This window comes from Ursus arctos, unplaced genomic scaffold (assembly GCF_023065955.2).
Source record: "Ursus arctos isolate Adak ecotype North America unplaced genomic scaffold, UrsArc2.0 scaffold_7, whole genome shotgun sequence".
Taxonomy (NCBI): Eukaryota; Metazoa; Chordata; class Mammalia; order Carnivora; family Ursidae; genus Ursus; species Ursus arctos.
This window is the reverse complement of record NW_026623089.1, coordinates 12,869,805-12,891,941: the sequence shown is the minus strand read 5'-3', so window position 1 is coordinate 12,891,941 and position 22,137 is coordinate 12,869,805.

Here is a 22,137-nt window from a genome sequence, read left to right as displayed (position 1 = left end):
AGAAGGTTTCTTAACACCTCTAAGCATCAGTTTTCTTGATCGCAGATAAGATCATAAATACCTAGAGGAGGGGATTTTTGTGGAAATTAAATTAGATTATAGATGTGTTGTACTATCTCAGCACCCATACACCACAGGAATATGGTGAGCCCTATGATCTATGGGTTCATTTTTACGAAGGAAAAACCAGGACCGATTTCGTAGATTAGCTCACTTATTCATCGCAACTCCTTCTAGCTTGTCTTTGTGTTATAGGTGCCATAGGGCTAAAAACAAAACTACATTTCCCAGATTCCCTTGCAGCTAGGACTCTGCATAGGATCTGAATTCTCCCAAGTGGGTGCGCCACAGATCCTGGAAGTGAAGAGAGCAACAGAAGTTGACCAGCAACAGGAAGACCAGACGTGCTGTCGAGTGGAGTGTAGGCATCTGGGTTTGGAGCTGGCTGTGGGGGAGTGTACAGAGTTCCCTGTCAAGTATGGTAGGTTCTGATCAGGGGGTCTGATAGCACAGTAGTCCCATGGTGTGGTGGTGATTTCTTCTAGCAAAGCAGTTCCTTGGCTACAGTATTTCTTGTAGCATCCACGTTTGGTTGTCTAGCCCTCCTGGAAGTTCTGTGGACTACTTAATCCTCCTTAAAAAAATCCCTTTCTGCTTAAACTAACTGGAACTGATTCTGTTGTCCAGAAATAATATTCAAAGGCTGGCATAGTATCCACCAGGAATAGGGTGTTGTAAATGTCAACTTTAGTGTTGAAGTTGTTCATTGTCATGGGGCCAGCTTGCCGAACGAATATGATTTTAAGTACATAATACGTCTCCAGGTGGCCTTATCAAGGAAAAGAATAAGATTGGTGGGGAACAGAGACAGTTTCTGAATTTTCTCTTGATTTTTTTATATAAATGATTTCGACAATCTGTAATAATTTCAAACTAATAGTGCTGGTGCACTAGGAGATGCTGACTGCAAATATGACATGGACATTTCAAAATTTAAAAACCGAGTTATAAAAAAATAAAACAGAAACCCAAGTTATAATTCTACAAAAGAGTGACAGATGTTTCCATGTCCCCAAACAGCAAACCAAATGTATAGTTAATCTTTCATATTGTTCTAATTGCTGGTTTTCAATGAAAAACCAAAATATGATATTTGGACAAGATGAACAGGGATTCTGTGTGACAAAGAAATAGTGTGAGACATCTCACGACAAGCCAGGGCAGAGAGAGAGAATGGGTTACGCGGTCAGCCAGCCCCAGATCCCAACGATGCCACCTCCTGGGTGACCCTGGACAAGGACAGAGTATCTACACGGCTTACTTTACTTTGCGGTAAGAATTAAGTGAGACAGTGTATGAGAATGGGCCCAACGCATAATAAATACCCAACTCATGGCGGATCGCTCCTCTTGTCTTCCTCTTACCTGTTTCTGTAAACAGCGAGATCTAACACGACCAGTGGCTACACTTCTGAAATGTTGTATGTGAATTGAATCTTGGAATATCAGATCATCCTGACATATACGTGTATATACACACACAAACACTCACAGCTGGGTTTTTTTTTTTTTCTTTTAAGCGTCAAGGAATTTAAATAAATATATGATAAGCAGGGGACCTTCCACCTTTGCATGTCTGGAAAGGGTCCTTGTCACTGCGTTAGTCCCACTCTGTAAGCCTTCACATTGACTCCTAATTGGCACCTTTCTGCCCTACTAATCCAGGAGGCCCCAGAGTGAATGCATTGCCTGCTGGAGTGGCCCCTTGAGCTGATCCCTCACTCCGGGTCTGAGGTGCGTGGAGGAAGGACCGAGATCCCTAACACTGCTACTGTCCTCACTGTATTTCCTCCTTAGATAACTGGAGTGAAATCTCTGTCGTTGTCTCCACAAGGCATTTTTAACAGCACTGCTATTACGGGAACGTTCAAAAGGGAAGTAAATAAAAGAAAAGAAAGAGAGAAAGAAGGTCAAGGGCGAATGCCCTGGATGACCACATTTTGCCATTTAGGGGCTGCCCCGATTTTGCAAAAACTCTTTCTTTCTCATTCAGGGAGCTGTTGTCACACGGGAACGCACAGCTCTTTTTTAAAAAATAAAAGCTGAGTAAGAAGCTTGGCTGGATGCTTCGACCCAAGTTTTCCATGGGTTAGGTTAGCTATCAATTAACCAGTCTGCAAAATATATAAATAAATGAGTTGCTTTGTTCTGAGCTATCTCCAGTAGGGCTCTGGCTGCTTGCTAGGAAGCCTGGTAGGCGTTCCGCTGCCCAGTGCTTTTATAAATACTAATGAGTGACATATTGAGAAAAATTGTACCTACAAAAGCAAAGACTTCTTCCATGCAAATCAGGCCCCAATTCCCCACAGATAAGGATCTTTTTGATGGAACACATGCAAAATCTCCAGCTCTTAATTCTTTCATTAGTATTCCAGGCAGATGGCCGCCAAATAACAGAGAAAACGGTCTGAATTGCTGTGTCTGAAACCTAATATTGATTTGTTTAATAGTGTCAGGAAGTCAAAATTCACAAATCTCCTGTCGATTGTTTATGAGGCAGTTAGCAGAGAATTGGTTGCCCCTGCTTAATTAATAACTCATTACTGAAATTTGATTATATGCTTGAATGCTTTAAATGGGTTCTAACACAGCGTCTGCAAAGTGGTGTAGCGACAAGGTAAGGCGGCTCGGAAAGCTTCCCTTTTTAGGCTTCCGCCCTTGTGTTTAGAGACTGTCCTACGACACAGGCCTCTTTTGACTTTCCTTCCCTGCTCATCCTCCCGGGGGTTCCAATGCCAGTTTAGAAGGTGTTCTGGGGTCCTGTGAGCTGAGGAGAGGGTGGGTTTGAAATTTGAGGTGGAGACATTTCTAGAAAAAACACCGGACATGAACCTAATATCGTGGTCCCTTGATCAGAAGAGACATGTATGGGATATTGTCTGCTAAGTGCACAAATCCTACAGGAAGGAGCAATGAAAGGGCAGATTAACTCGTGGGAAGAGCGAAAATGCTCTATTGGTGAAGGGTTGCTGTTTCAAAAAATAAAAATTTGGGGTGGCTAGTGGCCACGAGGAGACAGCAAGGCAGGGTCAGAGCCCAGGAGGTCCTGGCATCATCTGACCTTGTGCCCTGAGGCTGGGAGTGTGCAGGGAGGTTCTGTTGGCCGTGGCCCCATGCCAGGGATGGAAGGGGGAAGATCAGAGAGCCAGTTAAGGTAACATCAGAGCCTAAGGGGGTCTCCGCTATATCTCTTGATTAAAATAATGTCTTTGGGAGATAATATGTCTGAAGGCTGGGGAGAGGGGATGCCTAGCCTTGCCCCTTTCTGTACCCTGCCAGCTGCTGTGACAGGGCGTGGGATGGGGGAAGTGTGGGGAGGTCAGTGTGCTGCTCACCAAAGCATGTCCCTTTAGTGGATCATGGGGTCAAGTTCCGAGGCTAGCCCATGGAAAGTTATTTAGCTCACAGTGGATTAACACGGTTCGCCGGCATCTCTCTGTTGAATAGCCCCGTGTTAGGTTCTAGACAAACTAGGACTTTGCAGACTAGCCTGGGGCCTGGCCCCTCCAGAACGGTGTCGCTTTGCTTTGGAACATTGTTATTCTGGAAACAACGAAAGCGGACGTTCTAAATTCCAAACGACTGATTCACAAGTAAACTTTTGGAAGCCAACCCTTTGTCATTAAGGGCTGCCTGTTTGCAGGCCACACGGGAGGTTGGAAAGGACCATCTTCAGTCAGGGATCAGGACGTGCTCGCAGAGGCCCTGTTCGACCGGCCAGGAGGCTCCTCACGGAGCTGACAGTCCGACGGCCCATCAGGAGGCCAAGAGCTGCTGAAGGCAGACGCCAGTAAAACCCTGAGTGAAGGGGACAGACAAGATGGCTACGAGGTTTCACGGGGGGAATAAGGTCACCAGCAGCTGGGAGGTCCAGGGCAGGCTTCTGGGGGGAGGTGGGTGCAGAACAGGGCCTGGAAGGGTGGTCCGATTTCGAGGTGGGGTGGTAGTGGAACATTCCGGGCAGGCACAGGACTAGGCTGGTCCAAGGTAGGGCTTGGGGACGGCGACTGGCCAGACCAGCTGGGAAGGAGGGTAATATGACCGGCCCGTCTCCTGCCTGTGATCTTAATTGAACCAGTCAAGCTTTCAAAATGAACAGTTGATCATTTGATTAAGAAGGGCCTTTGACTCTTTCAAGACCCACGGAGGCTGATTTTTATCAGAGTGGATCAGAACGGTCTGCATGGAGGAATGCTGCCCGGATTCAGGAGGGGGTTCTGCGCCGCTCCCGGGGGCCAGCCTGAACTGCCCCTGCTCCCCGAGCGGCCCCCTGCCCGGTGGGTGTCGGGGCGGAGGCCGGAAATTGCCTGCCAGCTCGGGGTGGCCGGGTCCCTCGGCACCCTCTCCTCCTGGCAGTCACAGGGGCTTTATGGAGCGCTCCTTCAAAGGTAAACCCCGGGGTTCTCCCCGCAGCCTCCGATCAGGAATGTCTCCAGACAGCTTCGGCTTGGCTTCACCGGCCTCCAGTGCAAAGCTGATTTATCAAAGTGCTATGAAGGATTTTCGGTTTTCCAAAAAAAAAAAAAAAAAAAAAAAAAATGGAGTCAACTTTTTTAAAGTTCTAATTTATTATGCTTGATTACGCAGCTGGAATGGGAAGGTAGCTGCTGTTTGTAGTTAAATAACTCCTCACAATTTCTTAAAGAAATGATCTTCAAAGCTTTAACGGGTCAGTGGCTCAAGTACAAAGGAAAGATTGATTTTCATCCTCCCACCCTTTGTTCCCAGAGTTTAAAACAGACACGTTTGGGTAAATTAGTTTGTCTATGTTATTAATGGAAGAAGTTATTAAACTCCCATAAATATACGGTGGTATCTCGCTTAAGATGCCAAATTTGCTTTGGGGGGGAGGAACTAAAAAAAAAAAAGGTGGAAAAGCCCACAAGGGCCTATTGGTTATTTTAAAATTTCATTTCTAGATATGAATTTGGATCAGGAGGTTGGAGAAGTCTGGCTCCAGATACCCCCCCGAGTGGTGGGACAAATGACCAAGGAAGGAGACCCTGCACATTTTTTTTTTTTTTTAAGAATCACTGAATTTAATGGAAAACACTCAGAGGCTAGATTGTGATAGGAGTGGGGGGGGTGCATGTGGGTGGGAGGGTGCAAGAAATATTCTTTCCACCAGGAAGAGGATGGTAAAGGACTAGCCCACTGTTAAATCTGAGCTGCTGGAGAACCTTTGATGGGGGACCTATATTTTTGCTGCTCAAGGGACCTTTAGGGGAGCGGTTCGGAGAGGACTCACCTGAGTGAGGGAGGCAGCCCCCAGCCCAGATCCTGGGCCCAAGTGTGAGGCAGGCACAGCCACAGGACTCACCCGTGGGGAACCCTGCTCAAACAGCTGGGGGGTCAAGGCTTCAGTTGTCTTATCCAGGTAACCCCCCCCCCCGGGTACAGCCCTTCACAGTTTAGAAACCCCATGTGGGGGCGCCTGGGTGGTGCAGTCGTTAAGCGTCTGCCTTCGGCTCAGGGTGTGATCCTGGCATTCTGGGATCGAGCCCCACATCGGGCTCCTCCGCTGGGAGCCTGCTTCTTCCTCTCCCACTCCCCCTGCTTGTGTTCCCTCTCTCGCTGGCTGTCTCTATCTCTGTCAAATAAATAAATAAAATCTTTAAAAAAAAAAAAAAAGGAAGAAACCCCATGCGTACAGTGTCTCTGTGAAACTTCGCGGTGTCCCTGGAAGGTACACTGAACAGAGCCTGTGATCCTGATTTTGTAGGTGATGAAAGCCCAACGTAAAACATTCCCACACCCCTGAGTAGAGAAGTAAAATAAAATAAAGAAAATCATTTGAAAAGTAAAGAAAAGCATATAGAAGAAAAACAAAATCATCGTGAGAGGATATTTACCGTTTTAGATTTTTTCCTTTTGGATTCTCCATGGCCGTACACACACTGGCAAGCCGGTGCACACACATACACACACGCACACGTACTGAATGCTCAGTGTGGCAGGTGCTGTTGTACGTGCCTGGTACATATTAATTCAAAAGAACTGTAGCAGGTAGGGACCATTATTATCTTCATTGCAGATGAGAAAACAGAGGCACAGGGGTTTCGACCTGCCCGAGGCCACACAGACAGTGGCAGTGAGAGGTAAGATGCGAACCCGGACAGACTGGCTGACTCTACCACCTGTCCTACGTTCCTCACCACTCTGCCTTTGGCCTTTTTATACGTCCGTACTGCAGGTGAAATCATGGCACGGCTACAAGAGTGCTTCCTGCCCTTTTCCCATTCTGTTTTGCCTTGTGAGCATTTCTGATGCCATCACCATCCGACTAAAATGAGTTTCAGTGCTGCACCACCAGATGGAGAAGTTTGCGCTAGCTAGAATTAGCTATCTTGGGTGGGGTCCCGCAAACCAGGACTGGACCTGGGGTTCTCAGGCTCACAGTTTAGCGCTCTTCCCAGGGTGCACAGTATGGAGATAGTCACAAAATGAAACAGAATCTGAAAGCTGGCCGGATGTGTTGTCAGATTGAGAAGTAACGCTGAGATCTGCAAGGGGCTGCTGAGGCAGGATGTACCACCGTGGGATAAGACTATTTTTCTTGTCACCTAGTGTCCCTGTATTAAATCCTGTGTGAAAAACTAAGTTTTTTAATTCAAGACAAGGAAGAGCTCTGTATTCCCCAAGAAGAGGAAATGCTTCTTTGCTTTCCTCCTTCGTAACCATGTTCCCCTTTTCCCTTTTGCCACTGGGAGGCTCAGTGTTAAAGCTGAAGCCAAATTAGGGCAACTATGTGACCCCGTATGACATGCATACTCCTCTTTTGCTATCCCTGGTCTTGATGGTCTACCCTTATTTGCATTTTCTCTGTTTCTGTTATATGTTTACATGTTGCCATGACAAATGTTACAAAGTTTCCTCCAACAGCCGCCTCCCTTGTGCAACCTTCATCTGCTCTGGACTGACATCTCCACACTATGGGGAGAGGTGAGAACAAGAATCTAGAACATTCTAAGTGAAATAAGTCTGTCACAGGAAGACAAACACCACATGATTTCACTCCTATGTGGAATTTAAGAAACAAAACAAACTAGCAATGGGAGAAAAAAAAGAGAGAGACAGACCAAGAAACAGACTCTTAACTATAGAGAACAAACTGATGGTTATTGGAGGGGGTTGGATGAGGGCATGGGGAAAATAGGAGTGGGGATTAACGAGTCCACTTATCATGAAGAAGTAAAATAAAATGATAAAAAAATCCCAGACGTTCAATTTTGTGCGGTGTCACTGTTTATAAAGCTTGCAAACAGCCACAATCCCAATTAATCCACCTTCCAAGCATCCAAGGGGGAAAGAATCAGGCTTAGCCTCATTTTAGACCTGAAGATGTTGAGGCTTGCAATAGAAGAGGCTTAGGCAAGGCCACATCCACCCGCCCCCCCCGCCCCCGCACTCCCTGGGACTCCTCCGATAGACACCATGCAGCCTGAGCACAGGAATGGGGATTTCTTTCCCTTCCCCTCTCCCAGCCTCACGCTTCCCTGTGTGTGGGCTTTCCCCCCATGTGTCATGCTGGTGGCGTGTGAGCTGACGGGAGGTACTATACTGAGGAACATTTTTATATTCTGAAGGTTATATATTGGCTTTAATGAGTTACAGTGAGTGAACTTGGTTTTCCATTTCCAATATTAATGTGAAGTGTTCTTTTAAAATGGATGTATTAAAGTGATTAAGAAAAAAAAGCAAATCAATGTAAGGTAAAGTTTTGAGTAAATAAAAAAGGACAGCCACGCAGATATGGTTAACCCGGTGGGATGGCCTTATTCTCAGCTTGCTGCCGGCCTCTGGCCATATTTGCAGATCGGGCACAGATAAGACTCTAGAAGACCAAATTGTTCTCCAGATCCATTGGAACAAATCCCCAGGGTGAGCATTTCAGGCCAGCAGCAAATGGGATCCCTTAGGTCAAAGGCAAACTGAGCTCCAAATCAAATATCCAAGGACCGAGTAGTGTCAGGAAATTCAGGTTACGTTCCTCTTAGCCACCCTGCCAAGTCAGTTAATCTCACCGCACCTCCATTTGCTCATCTGAAAAATGGGCGATCTCTACCTGGTTAGGTTACAGCTGAGGCTACTTCCCTGAGACAGCTCAGGCTTGCTTCACCCAATGTTGTGATGTTTCTCCCCCTTTTCCTTCTCAGCAGGCCCAGTGGTACGAGGCGATTCAATCTAGGTGGCACGTGATTGCAAAGGACTGAGAAGAATGAGCTCTGTGAGGCAGCGTGGGCTGCGTCCACGCTCTGGATGCCATGGGGGAGCTGCGGTCCGGGCCTCAGGGTGCTCATGTCTCAGGCGAAGGGGGAGGGACTAAGTCAGTTCGGGCAGGTAAGTAGGAGCAGCATGGAGCACTGTGCTAGAAGAATTTCGAGGCCGCAGCCAGGCTCCGCGGAAGCAAGGCCCAGTGAATGACCTGTAGCGTATAGACGGCGGCGTGATCGTTGACATAGAAACGGCCCCTACAGTCAGGATCCTCTGGGCTACGCCGGTCTTGGGGCCTATGACCATGGTTTCGAATTCCAGTTGTTTCTAGTTGTCCTAAAGGCAGCTCCTAGAGAAAGCCTGCCCACCTGTCTTCCTTCCTTCCTTCTTTCCTCCCCTTTTCCTAGTCCTGTCTCCATGGTGATAAGGGGATCTCCATCTCTTAGGACGGCTGCTGGGCTCGTATGAGCCATTTGTAGGGATCATACAAGTTAGCGTAGACTTTGAGACACCTGTGAGTGCGAAAGGCCACGCTCTGTAATTCTCTTGGGACCTCAGTGGTCACCTGGGGCTCTCCTGCAGTCCTGGCATTACTTAAGGTGGTAGTTCTCGAACTTTACCAGGCTAAGGATTGCCGGAGGAGGAGATTTCTGGGTCCTGCCTGTAGAGATTCCCATAATGGAGGGTTAGGGCCGGAGAATTTGCCTTCTAACTAGTTCAATGCTCAGGCTGATGCCACAGGTCCGTCGGCCACACTTTGAGAAGCCTGACTTGGAGCACAAGTCCTGGACCATGCACACAACTGATGGACAACATACTGACCTGACATTCGAACTGATCCTTACAAAAAGCCCAAGAGGCCTGGAAAGTTGTCATCCATTCTAAGTTGAGAAACTGAGGAGGCTCAGAGAGGTTAAGGGATAAGCCCAAGGACACCTAGCTCCAGGGGAGAAGCCCTTCGCCAGCTCCCAGGCTCTGCTCGGCTCACCAGATGCAGAGCCCCTCAGCTCAGGTCTCTCTGGTCTGCAGCAGGCCTCCTTCTCTGCAAACGCTTCCGGCCCAGAGTAAAACCGGCTCTTTCTGCTTTGGAAACACACTTCAGGTCAGCCAAGAGGTCAAGGTTTTGGCCTAAGAAATTACTTTAGCAATGCCTTTGTCTATACTTTAATCACTATTTTAGGGTTTTAATCATTTCGAAGTATTTTTATTGTAATTACTGCTGTAATTTTTAATGTTTAAGCAATCGGATGGACAATATATGCTAGATATTCTCTATGTTGTACACCCTTGAAATGGAGCTCCGTTTATAACACGTCAGTCTGTTAGTCACCCTCCATACATTGTTTCCTCACGGATATGGTCAGGAACGTGGTAGGGGACCACTTGTGTTTTTTAACCTCTCTACACCTCAGTTTTCCCATCTATAAAATGGGACAAGATAATAGTGCCCTCATAATAGGATAGTTGTGAGGATTACGTCAATTAATGCCTGTTAGACTAACTGGAAGAGGGCTTGGCAAGTCCTGAGTGTCTGTAAATACCAGCTATTCATTTTTTTATTCTCTGGGGGACATCCATTCGATTCTGACTTGCCACATCATTCGCCATTTTTATACCGGCCCTCTAGGGTGCTCTTTCCAAGTGTGGGCCTCTTTCCCTTCCTGCTTCATCCCTCCCAGGCTTGCTTGCTCACAGAAGGACGAAGACCTACCTATTGAATGAATGCGGAGTGTAAAGTGTGTAGGGATCTCAGGAGCTCACCGCTGCAGAGGAAAAACCCATCAAACCCGAAGCACGGAGCACTGGAGCTCTGTGGAGGTCACTGGACCAGCCCAGGTTGGCCATGATCCAGCTTCCAGAATCTCACTTCCAGCTTCATGGAATGCGCTGGGGGCTCTGCACCTCTGCTCCAGACATGAGGCCCTATGGGGTTTCCAGTGTGAGTTCCACTCCGGTTTGGAGAAGGCCCGGAATCCACGGATCCAACGGGAAAATGGAAAATAAGCTGGGTGAGTCTCATTCAGCCCTGCTGGCTGCTGACGGATCTGGGAGGGACCAGCACGTGCCTCTGGATTCCTGGCTATGAAAGGAAAGAAAAGAGAGGCAAGCATCTCGGTGGATATGTGGGAGGTTGTGTGGTTTGGTCCAAAATCAGAACCAAAAGTGGGAATGAGTCTCATGTCCAATGGCCACAGAGTTAGACCTTTTATTTTTTTTTATTTTTATTTTTTTAAAGATTTTATTTATTTATTCGACAGAGATAGAGACAGCAGCGAGAGAGGGAACACAAACAGGGGGAGTGGGAGAGGAAGAAGCAGGCTCATAGCAGAGGAGCCTGATGTGGGGCTCGATCCCATAACGCCGGGATCACGCCCTGAGCCGAAGGCAGACGCTTAACCGCTGTGCCACCCAGGCGCCCCCGAGTTAGACCTTTTAAATAAAAATTCTCACTTGTCAGTTGCTCAGTGAGCAGAGAGATTTCCTGATACTCAGGGATGGGGGACAGGAGGAGCACACGGACGTCGGCCAGGTTGACAGGTTTCGGGGTCTCTAGCAGAAGTCCTTACATAGCCCCACAAGATAACCAGTCCATCAAAGAAGTGGAGGGCACAACATGAGCAGATCACCGATCGTAAGAAAAACCAGCCCGCTTAGAGGGTGTGTTGTAGTTAGTGCCTGCTGTGAAACCAGCCATTCCCCAATATAGTGAGTTCACCACCATTTATCTGTGATTCTATGGGTCAACAAATTCGGTTGGGCTCAGCTGGGCTGTTCTTCTTTGCTAAATATGCACGCTCAGCGTCTGTTGTGAGCTGCAGGTCAATGAGGCGGCTTTGCTTCTGGACGTTGGCTGCCTGTTCGCTGGGCATGGGGACAGTTGGGCCATTTATCATTATCCCGCAGGGTAGCCGGGGCTCATTAGGTGATTGTGGCAGGATTCGAAAGGAGGCAACGTCTCGAGACCTGCTCAGCAGTGGGACCGTGTTAGCTGCTTCTGCCACGTTTTACTGGTGAAAGCAAATCGCAAGACCAACTTAGATTCAGAAACACACTTTGCAAAATACGTCCCAGCTCTTGAGGAAAGGAGCTGCAAAGTCCATTGCAAAGGAAGAATGGATATGGGCAAAGGTGGAAAATGGGGGCCAGTTTACGAACCGCCACAGGTGGTGAGGGCTGGGCCAGCAGCGGCTGTTAGGGGAGGGAAGCGGATGAGGAATCACGTGCTGACAATGAGCCCTGCTGAGGGTTTGGAAGGCCAGGCGTTCCACTCAGCTTCCCGGCTGCTCATCCGAGAGTGTGGGGGATGGTGAATGGAGTGAGGTTCGGATCCTGACCCACGGTTCACAAGCCCTGTGGCTTTGGCGGAGTCAGTGAGTACGTCTTTGCCTTAGTTTTCCCATCTGTAAGATGGATCCCACTTTCTGCCTCATGGGGCTGTTGTGAGGATTCAAGATGCAATGGGCCTGGCATGGGTAGTTCTGGAAAAACAGCCACAGTCATGAGTAGCATATAATAGCAGTCAAGCAGCCAATAACAGCATCTATGTTGAAAGATCATGAATAATTAGAATTTCTTCCAAGCTAACGAGCCTGGATGTCTAGCGCCTGAAGGCAGAGTGGCATCCCGGTTTATACTGGCAAAGGCTGGCATCCCCATGATGCGAATACCAGTTTGGCTAGCAGAACCAGCCACTAGCCACCGAAGGCCTCCGTGGCCTCAGGCATATCCCAGGGCTCTGCGGGGCCTGGGGCTTCTGTTCCTCACAGCCAGTGCCCACTGAGCTCTGGGTGACCCATGGGGCCCCAGGCCTGACCTTGGCCCTGCACAAAAGGCCAGGTTCAGTGAGGAGGGGTCTTACTGAGGAGGCAAGGCCGCCTCTTGATGGGCTCGGGGAATCCTCTGTGGTTTTGTGCTTGGACCCTGTTAAAGGCCACTGTTCTGGGCAGGGAAATATCAGCATGGAGAACAGAGAATTATGTAGAGTTCTAGACCAACGATCTTCAACATTCTCTATATCTGTACTGTCCAGGAGGGTAGCCCCTGGCCACATCTGGACCACTTGACATGTGGCTAGTGCACCCAGAACGCGAATCTTTCCTTTTAATTATTTATATGGCCACTCTTGACTAGTGGCTGCCATATTGGACAGTGCAGTTCTAGATGGATGAGCCTCTGAAGAGAAAGGGCTCTGAGGACGCTGAGCCGCACAGCCGTCAGGCCTGAGTGGGTGGGGGATGACGTCTGGCGCTGTGTGGGCGAGGGTCCAGGCGAGGGTCCGCTGAGGGGCAGGCCCTGGTAGGGCCTCCAGGCATGTTGTTTACTTTCTCCCTCCTTCTTCCTAAGTAGGGCTGGGAAAAGCGGGAAGCTCGTGACGGCAGAAATTCAGAATCCAGCATCGATTTAGCCTCTTGGTTCCCCCTGGCTCGGTTCTCAGTGGCCCCTTGGGGCTTCCAGAAAGGCCATGGCTCTGTATCCTGCCTCACCCTTTCTTGTGCCAAGGAAAACCCGACCTCAGCTGTCCCGTTGAGGAGAGAGGAGGGGACCTCCCAAGGAGGAGAGAAGGGCCTTCCCATATGGGCGGTTGCTTTCGAACAATAGGGCCCACGTGGTCCAATATGGCTTTTGAAGATATTACATTAGCTCTCACACACAGGCACACAGACACGCAAATACATATGTGTACACACACACACACACACACACACACACACACACACAGAGTTTGTCTATGAAGGGGGTGACTTTTGAAGAGTTGGGACAGGAAGCCCTGGTCTGGAAAAACTGGAGGTTTTGCTTCCGCTTTAATTGGGTTCAAGAAAGATGACAACCCAAGTCTGCCTCAGGGTTTGCTCGGGAAACTCACATTGGAATTTATTTCAGGACCTTCCCCAAGTCACAGCAGAATGCTGCTTGCACAGCCCATGGTGCATGTTGCCTAGATTTTTTTTTTTTTTCTAATTGCCTTTCAACTCCGGCAGGAAGAAATGGCCCAAACCCATCCTAGGCTTTGTGCAAGGGCTGGATGGAAAGGCTGCTGCTCTCTGCCCACCTCACCAGTCTCTCCAGCCCCTGACATTTCTTTTCGTTGGGAGTCGATTGCAGGCGAGTGTTCTAGTGTCCTTTAAAGCATAGAGTCTTTCTGGATCCTTCGATTCATGGACTGCGGTGGATACCGGCAGCTCCTGCATGGGCTTTTTGCAGTGGCACGGGCAAGATTCGTTTTCTGCTATCACCGTGATTTACAAGGCTCACATAACCATGTAACGACTTGGTGATTACATGGAAAAGATCGTATAAATACATAGTAATTACAAGTTCATGCAGATTACTTGCTATATACATTTGAAGTTGCCGAGGAGTTCAAAGATTAATTAGCCTGTAACTGGCAGTATTTAAATCATTTTTTCTCATAAACGAATACATTGAGGCGGACTTCAAGGCTGGCGAGGATGGGGATGTGATGAGTATGATCTGAAAAGAAAAAATGAAATTTGACAGGCATGGATTATTTAAAGCGTGCATATGTGAGCTAAGCAGCCACTGCACTTTGATGCAAATCGTAGGGGAAAGAGCAGGGGGATGGTGTGTAGGGAAAGGTGCTGAACAAAGTAAGGATTTCCTGCTGGCGACTTGAAATTTAAACAAATAATCATTTAAATGGCGGCCCGGCATTACGTTCCGAGTTGTGTGCATTAATGTCAGCATCTGGTACCAACATTTTGACAATTCTATTAAAATGCCCCAGCATTCCCTATCTAACACCTGTTAGCTCTAATTTTCTTTCCTGAGAAGCACACCAGTAGACAGGGTAGATTCCAAATCATTTATCACTTTTAAAGTGCTTCCATATGCGTGTTGGACCCAGCCTGGCCCTAGGCAAACGTTTTCTGAATGCATTAAAATTCAGGACTATTTTTTTTTTAAGTGTAGACACCAATGTTTCATTGAATTCATGTCTGGTAATTATTAGCTTAAATTATGGCTCACACATGACTTGACAAAGTGGACCATGAATTAAAACACACACACACACACACACACACACACACACACACACACCCGAACTCTTCAATAGATGCACCCAAGTCCTACGTTGCTCGTTATTGAGATGTCAGTCGGTAATCATTAGGCAAACACTCTTCATGGAGGGAACTGCTAAGAGGCCCAGGAGTCCCAAGAGACGATCTAAAAATGTCAAAAATGTTACAGTATAAATGAATGACACCAACAAGAGAACATGTGTTGGAGATGCAAGCAATTAGTTAATATATTACAAGTTTCAACCTCTGAGCAAAACAGGCAACAAAAATTTCCGCTTGACAAAAGGCTACAGATAAGATCAGGTTGATTCCCAGACAATACAACCTCCCTGAATTGGAGCAACCCTCCAGCAGGCTGGGAGGGAGGGATGATGGGGGGACTCAGGGGTTTGCAGGGTTTAAGCCCCCAGACTAGGTCCTGCTTTGCCTGGAAAAGACCCGCTTGACTGCTGAGCTCTCACAGTGGAGAAGTGGGGTCTGACATGAAGGAAGATATCCTGTGTTCCATGGATCCGGCTCACGAAGCTGGCTGGCTGCTCCTTGCTGGAGCTTCAGAATGAAATTTAGAAGGTCGAATGAAATCATATTGCTGTTTTCAAAGGAAAAGAGGTGCCTGCAAAAGGGCTGGGGGGGTGTTATATGGGCAAATGCTTTTTCACTGCTTTTCAGAGATTTAAAAAACTAAATATTGTATGTTGTGTAGTTTCCCTCTCTCACTCCCTCTCTCTCTGATTCTCTCTCTCTCTCCCCCATATATATGTATATACATAAACATACTATACGTATATACTAAATACACACATGCATACATACAGAAAAGATGTTTTAAGCAAAAAATCCCACGACATATGTACACATCCAGAATATATGTTTTAAGCAAAAATACACATGATGTGCACTTGGATTAAGGACTTGAATAGGTTCCCTAGAAATCCCAAGGAAACATTGAGAATACAAGAAAAAAGGAATGAAAACCTGAGTTCACCAACTCTATAAATGTAAAAAAAATTTGTAGACAGTTAAAAATGTCCGCCCCTGTACACACGCACACCTACACTTTCACACTTCCTCTGTTTACTAAATAACATTTCAGCACAGTTTTCATCTTATAAGGAAAGTGTTTGAAACTTGGAATAAGTGCACTTAATTAAAGGAAGGCTGTGAAAATGTGCACTAATCTGATATGACTAATAGCAAAGTGCATGAAATTGCTAATTAGAATTTCATTAAAGGTGCTGCTTTATCAGACTGTGAATATCACAACCTTTAAAATTCTTTCAGGAGAGCTTAATTCCTTTTCAAACAGAAATATTCTTTAAAGACATTTGATTTGTTCTGAAGGAATTCATGGCGCAGGCTGGAACTTAAAATGTTGCCGATATTCCGGGAGGTGATATCAGAATAGGAATATAGACCAGGGACTTTGTTTCATTTGCCTGATGAAGCCCTTCCTCCCCCATCTCTATGGATTATTCTTCAAAAACCCAGTCATGAAAATAGAGTTGAGTCCTTGGTTTGATCCACTTGTAATTTGTTTTCTGCTGAAGCCAAACGGTTCTTTTCTCTCTCTCTCACACACACAAAAGGAAAAATTACTTAAAAAATTTTTAAGTCACTAAAAATCAAAGTAAACATTGTAATTTTCACATTCATTAAAAAAAAAAAGGAAACAGACCATAAAATACGTTTTCTTTGAAGGAAAAGTCCACCCGTAAAAAAAAAAAAAATCAACTAGCGGCTTTCACTCTAAAAAAAAACAAAAACTGTTAAAATACTAATAACATTTTGATCACAAAATTGCATTTTTTAAAATTAGAAAAATCCAAGGGTAACAATAGCAAATGCATTTTTACTCCTTTTCTGACTTGCTTTTCGAGGTTGTAAGTTTTCTTATTTTACATTTTAATTATTCTCTGCACTAAATCTGCATTTCAGCTTGTATTTTTACCACTCAGATTTGAAAAATTCTACCTTTCTGGTCTTTCATCTTTTCTAATTTCAACCTTATTTTCTGTCACTTATTTGCATATGCTGAAAGTTGCTATATTTGCATATGCTGAAAGTTGCTATATGCTGAAAGTTGCTATAATAGTTACTCTCCCTGCACACAACTCTCCCTGTTACCAATTGTATTTTTGTATTTGCTGTTTTTCCTGATGGTTCCAGAGTTCCTACAATTACTAACCGGGTTCCTTTTAATATTCAAGCTTGATTGAACAGTTACATTTTGTTACTGAAAAACTATTAATGTTAATGGAAACTACAGCTCACTCAAACCAGCAGTTTACTTTTACAGAAGTTCTTAAAACCCAGCCTGGCTTCAAATTTGCTGAACACACAGGTTCACAGTGATGTAATTTTGCAGAATTGAATATTTTAAATACACTTGAAAAACGTTGGTTTAAAAGCTAATCAGTCATGTTTACCTGATGGCCATATCTGAAAGGGGAGAAAGGAGAACAGAAGTAACTTTATTTGAGAAGCAGTGTGATTTCTTTGGACATTTAAACAAATCTCAAGCGAGTTAATTACAGTTTGCTCTGATTTTAGCTCCAGCAAGAGGAATTTTCATGGCATTTAGATAATTTATCAATTGGGCTACGTAACAGATAAAAGGTTACGTTTTTCTTTCCAACATTTGGGAGGTATATTTGTTCAATAAATGCAACGATTTTAAAAGATCGGTCTAGACTCAAATGAATGAAAATTATGCTTGTTAACTGTAACGTCTGGAGTCCGAGGTGGGGTGTCAGCCTTGCCTATCAGTGGGCCACCGTAGTCAAACAAAGCTGCTAATTCGAATGTTTTAAGTTTCGATTTGAGAAATATTGTTCTAATATGGCAACAATGGGGCTGTTGTCCTTCCAAGCACTCTGCGATGGCAAGCTCCTTACAGCTCGTTTTATGCAAAACGAACGGCAGGTAATTGTGATTTAATTCTTTTCAAGTAAATTACAGTGAGCGCGTGACACAAAGCCGCGGCGGACCCTCCTTTCTCTGTCAATAGTTGAATTAATGATGGCAGGAGTAAAAACAGCAATTGTGCACAACAGCCCTCCCTGGTCCCCACCCCTGCCAAGGGGGGACCTGCCAATCAGGCCGCGCCACCACGAAGCTGGCAATTCTCGGGTTGCGGAGGTTCGGGGATGGAACGTTTGGTGTCTGGGCGGCGGCGCCGGGGTCACGGAACCCGCGGCCGCCCTGGGCCCCCGAGGTGCCCGCAGGGGGCTGCGTCTGCACACTATGGGCCGGGGCGCCCCCCGCGTGGGCACCCTGGGCTCCGTGGGCCCCCGGGGCCGGCCTCACGGAGCGGGACGTGCGCGGCCGAGCTGAGGGCAGAAAGGCTTCCCGGTGGTCTGGCCCTGCCGGCCTCCGGGAGAGGCGCCCCGAGGGCTCCCGGAGGAGGCGGCGTGGCGGAGCGAGGGTGCGGGGAGGCGGCTCGGCGAGCCCCGTCTGGGCGCGGCGCTGGAGGGCTGGGCTCCGCGCGTCCTAGGGCGCGCCTGCGGTCCGAGGGCCCTGGGAGCAGAACGGCTCCGCGCGCAGAGCGCCCCTTCTCGCCCCCAAACCCGTGGCGTCGGGGTCTGAAGGGAGACCGTGGCGGAGCCCGGGGCGGGGTGGGGGGGGGGGGGGCGGAGACGCGCCGGGAAGGGGAAGGTGTGTGCGCGGTGGGCACGGGTGCCGGTGGGGTTCGCTTGAAGAGGGCCACTTGCCTGCTGTCCCTGCGGTGGCTTACCTCAGGCAGCCTGGGCCGCAGGAGCGGGCTTTGGGATGGCGCTGGGCACCAGGCACCCGGTGGGCGCCAGGAGTCATTGGACGGACCACGAACAGCCCGTGTGCACTGGCCACTTTCCCTGGCACTGGAACACAATACGAACTCGTGCTGAGGCCCATAGCGGCCGTGTCCTCTCGCTCTTGCCTGGGACCTGCGCCAGTGAACTCTGCATTTGTCAGAGGGGTTAGAGGGGGTCCCCCCCACCAGCCCTGCCCTCAGTGGGTCACTCTTCGCAGGTTACTTAACTTCTCTGGCCTCAGTCTTCACAACCTGAATGGAGTTGATACCAGAGCCCTACCCTCGAGGGTCCTCGTGGGCACGGAACGAGCTGCGGGTCAGTGTCAGGATGGTGCCGGGCAGAGAGTAGAGTGTCTCACTCCACCTCGGCCACCCACAGGGGCTCCCTTTTCTTGGACCTCCCTAAATGCGTCCCTGCCCCAGGGCCTTTTGCCCTGTCAGGCAGAACTCTTCCCTTGCTCTTGTCCTGGCTTCTGTTTTAGGCTTCAGCTTAGCTGTCGGTGGGAAAGATCTTCATGACCCACCGGCTGTCCCATCCCACCCGTGGCTATTACAAAACTCTTTGTTTTCTTCCTAACGTTTATCCTGATCGGAATGTTTTTCTCTGTTTGCTTTGCGTTTATTGTCTGTCTCCTCCCCAAATCCTAAGTGCAGTGAGATGGGGACTGCATTGGTCTTGTTCTCTGCGGGTCCCAGCACCTTGATCCGTGTCTGCTCCTAGTAGATGCTCAGTAAAAACCGTAGATGGGTGGATGGGGTCGCATCTTCCGACCCGTACATCAAAGAGGTTGAACCACATCATATCTAAGTGCCTCGTTCTCTTGTTCAAGAAGTGACATTGTCAGCATGGAAGTTCCTTTTTTTTTTTTAAATTAAAAAGGCACTTTTCTGAAAGAGACTGAGGTTTTCAGGAAGGGTGTCATTTAGAGACGTTTCTCAGGGTCACCTACACTGACTAGTTTTGACCATGAGGTTGGAGCCAGTCTATTTTGAGCTCTCCCCATGGCTACCTGATCCTGGGACTTGATGGAGGGGCCTTCTGGATTTTCTTTCCAGTCCTGATTTCTTCCCTAATTGCCCAGGAACTCTGCAGACCTCCACCCCCCAGAGCAGCAAGGCCCACCTCATCTCAGGCCACCTGCCCTTCAGTGTCACCCCCCCTACCCCCACGGGGACTCCATCACTGGTCACTGGCCTTCTGTCCTCAGTCTCCCCAGCCAGAACTTTTCTGCTCCTGTGATAGCCCCTCTTTGGCATTAATCACAGATTCACACCTGCTTCTCCTCCTCCCCGGAGCCAGCTGCTTCTAGAAGACTGGCTCCTGCTGGGCCTGCCAGACCATGGGAAGGAGCCAGTGAGGGCCGAGAGAGGCTGGGTGGGGCTGCCTCAGCAGCTCGGCTCATGTCGGGGAGATGAGTCAACTGGCTAGGGTCACTGTGTCTCCGTGCCCAAGCTGGAGCCAGGAACAGAGTATTTCTGGAAGGCCTGGCCTGGCTCCCATCTCACACTATTTATTTACTTGGTGAGGTCGTTATAAACAAAGAGTATCTCGGACACGGTCACCGTCCTTGGTGGCCAACTCCCATCCCAGGGTCATATCTTTGGGAAGAATTTGAGGACCTCTGGCTATCCAGAGACCAAGAGGCACGGACAGTCAACTCATTCGTGCATCCGAAACCAGCTGCTTAGCACCTTCAGACCGAGCACAGTGACCGGCCGGGGACATTGATCTGATAATAGCTCATACTTGTTTAGCCCTTCCCTCGTGCCTGGAACTCTTCTAGGTGCTTCGTGTGTGTTCCATCACTTACCGAGTTATAGCTCTATGAGCCAGATTCTATTATTATCCCCTTTTCTGCAGAAGGAAATGGACTCAGAGCGCTCATACACAGAGTTCACCAAGGTTACACAGCCAGGGAGTGATGGGGTCCGAACTTGGAACCAGAGCCTGCACTCCTAGCCACCATGCCACACTCACCCTCTGTCTTCGTCTCCAGGTTGGATAAGACACAGCCTCGGCCATCCAGGGCCACGGAGCGTCAGAAGCAACCAGAGAAGGTAGGTGGGTGGGTGTGGTTCCCTATGCCAGGTATCAGTCGTGGTACCTAATGGCTCTGTCTACACCAGGCCTCATTTTCATTGCTTTACACATGTCACAGCATCCTAAGAGGAAGTGACATCGGCTCCATTTTATAGATAAGACACTGAGAAGTCCAGCAGCTTGCACAAGGCCTCAGGGATAGTAAATGGCAGAGCTGGACTGGGGACCCACAGAGCCTCGTTCCAGGGCCCATGCTCTTACCCTGTCTCTGAGCCCTTTCGGTGTCGCCAAAAACAGCCTGCGTAGGGAGCCAGAGAACCTGACTTGGGGCCCCGGAGCTGCTACTTGCTAACTGAAATCCTTGGGGAGTCTCCATTTCTGTCTGTGGAAGGACGGTCATGAGGTCGGCTCCACCTGCCTCCCAGGGCCACTGCGAGGATTAACGAAAATAACGTCCGGGGATGCGTGCGGTAAAGTGCGAACTGCTGACCTCAGAAGCGCTCGGTTCTATGGGCGCTGGTCCATGCTGGGTGCGGTGGGGGGGGGGGGGGGACACGAGTGACTGGCCTACCTCATCAGTCCTGCAGCGCAGCCCAGGAGAAATGAAGAGGTGATTATTTTAATTGCAGAACAAATGACTGTAATGAGGTGTCTTGTTTGGTGATACAGATGATTAGATAATTAAGCCTGTTACTTGTTTGTTTGTTTGTTTGTTTCTAAGAGGACTGTATTCAACGGTATTCAACGGCCCTTGGGCCAACGCTTGGATTTGGCCTCATGCCAGACCTTGTGCTTGGTGTGTCATGCACTCAAGCCCCCAGGCCTTCCTCCAGCCCCGTGAGGTGAGGCAGACATTACACCCATTTTACAGGCCGAGAAACGGAGAGGTAAAACGATGCGCTAAGGGATGGAGGAGCTGGTCTTGAAGTAAGTCTGGCTCATTCCAGTCCTGGCTTCTTTGCCACAGCTTGACAGGTCCTGGCGTGGACCTGGTATGGGGGGGGCTCCCCTCATCCCCTCTGCTTCTGAACGTTTGGCTTTAGCTCTACCTTTTTCGGAAGCCCCCCTCCCCCCAGCCTTGGTGTTTTCCATCCTTCACCCCTCCTCAGTCTTGGGGGTCCGAGGTGCCTACGGGCTGATTCTGTATCCCCTCCCCACACCTGCCCACCAGCCTGCTGCTTTTGTGCAAGAGTTTGAGGTCGACACCTTGGCCGTGTACAAGGTGCACATTGAGGACATGTTTTCCCATCCCCGGGACCTCACCCTGGGTGAAACGATCCCTCAGAGGGCCAGGGTGGTGTGAGGAGAGATGTCGTTGCCTTGGTTCCCCTCCACGTTCACCCTACACTTGCTTCTGGCCCCATTAACTGAATTTATCTTGGCTTAAATGATGCAGTGGTTGGAGATAGTAAAACATCTACCTTCGTGAAACCATCTGGCGGATTGAATGGGGTTGGAAGGGGAACAGCAGCCACCTGTGGGGTTACAACAGCCACCCTCCATGGGCTGATGGGCTCTGGCACGGTGCTCTGGGTGACTCTACGGGTGTGTCGACATGTCCTCGGGAGGATTCCCACTGTCAGGCTATGGCTTCAGAGGGAGAGGGGCAGGGCTGGGCTGCATGGCGGGGGCTCGAGGAGGAAGGATACACATTCTCCCTTTGCCTTGATCTCATGGGGCGGCCTAGAGCAACTGCACGCTAACTGGGTGCACGCACAGCTGGTGGGGGAGTGCATACCTATGGGACTGGCGTAACCAAGAGGGATAGCGTCCCCGTTCTCCCACTTACTAGCTGTGGGGCTTTGGGAAAATTGCGTCACTTCTCTGTGCCTCCATTTTCTCATCCATGGAGCTGAGATAATAGCTAGAAGAATCTTATAAGGTCAGTGGGAGGAGTTAATTATGCAATACATAGAAAAGCATTTTCAATGATGTCTGGCACCGAATAAGCAGTCCATAAATGTTAGCTGACCCTGAAATACAAACTCAAAA